The following is a 1,654-nucleotide window of genomic DNA, read 5'->3' on the forward strand; positions in this document are numbered from 1 at the left end:
CCGCCCCCCCCCACACCTCCCTACATCCACCACCCCCATCTTGCCTCGGAGCTCAGCAGACCACCAGAGTGTTCCGGGTTCTGGCCTCCCTCTACCAGAGGGCCTGAGAACCCAGGGGACAGCCTAATAACTCATGGCAACTGAACAACACACTCCTAAACAATGACTGGGTCAAAGGAGAAATTAAAAAAGAAATAAAAGAACTCCTGGAATTCAACAGAAAGGACAATACAACACAGCATAACCTCTGGGACACATTAAAAGCAGTCTTAACAGGGAAGTTTATAGCTCTAAATGCCTACATTAAAAAATTGGAAAGAGCCCAAATAAATGACCTAACACTGCAACTCAAGGCACTGGAAAGGCAAGAACAAATGAAACCCAAACCCAGCAGAAGAGAAGAAATAACAAAAATCAGAACAGAAATTAATGAAATAGAAACAAAGAAAACAATACAAAGAATCAATGAATCTAAGAGCTGGTTCTTTGAAAAGCTAAACAACATAGACCCTTAGCCCAGTTAACCAAAAGAAAGAAAGCAAAGCCAAATCAACAAAATCAGAGATAAAAGGGGACCATCATAACAGACACCCAAAAGATCCAAACCATTATAAGGGAATATTTTTAAAACCTATATGCTACTAAATCTGAAAGTCTAAAAGAAATGGGTGGATATCTGAAATCCTGGGAAACTCCAAGGTTAAACCAAGAAGAAATCAACAGTTTAAACAGACCCATAACATATGAGGAAATTGAAACAGTAATACAAAGCCTCCCAACTAAAAAAAGCCCAGGCCCAGATGGATTTACAGCAGAATTCTACCAGACATTTAAAGAAGACCTCCAACCAATACTACTTAAATTATTCAAAATGATAGAAACAGAGGAAGAACTCCCAAATTCCTTCACTCTAATACCCAAACTGAGTAAAGGCACAACCAAAAAAGAAAACTATAGACCCCATCCCTAATGAACATAGATGCAAAAATTCAACAAAACTTGCAAACTGCATGCACATAAAACTTGCAAACCACATACACACACCAAAAAGATCATTCACCTTGATCAAGTAGGCTTTATCCCAAAGATGCAGGGATGGTTCAATATATGCAAGTCAATAAACATCATTAATCATATAAATAGGCTCAAAGACAAAAACCACATTGTCATCTCAATAGATGCAGAAAAGGCTTTTGACAAAATTCAGCATGTGTTTATGTTCATAGTCCTAGAGGGAACTGGACTGGAGGGACCATACTTCAACATAATTAAAGCCATATACAACAAACCCACAGTCAACATCACTGTAAATGGAGAAAAACTGGAAGCATTCCCATTAAAATCAGGAACCAGACAAGGATGCCCACTATCTCCACTCCTTTTCAGCACAGTGCTTGAAACTCTTGCTAGAGCAATAAGTCAGGAAAAGGAAGTTAAAGGAGTACTAATTGGAAAAGAAGAGGTCAGGCTATCACTTTTTGCAGATGATATGATACTATACCTAAGAGATCCCAAAAGTTCCACCAGAAAACTCCTAGAACTGATCAATACTTTCAATATAGTGGCAATTAATCTACAAAAATCAGTAGCCTTTCTATATACTAGTAATAAGCAATTGGAGAAAGAATACAGGGAAATGCTCCCATTCACAATT

The sequence above is a fragment of the Nannospalax galili genome, unplaced genomic scaffold (assembly GCF_000622305.1).
Source record: "Nannospalax galili isolate Female #2095 unplaced genomic scaffold, S.galili_v1.0 scaffold116, whole genome shotgun sequence".
Lineage (NCBI taxonomy): Eukaryota > Metazoa > Chordata > Mammalia > Rodentia > Spalacidae > Nannospalax > Nannospalax galili.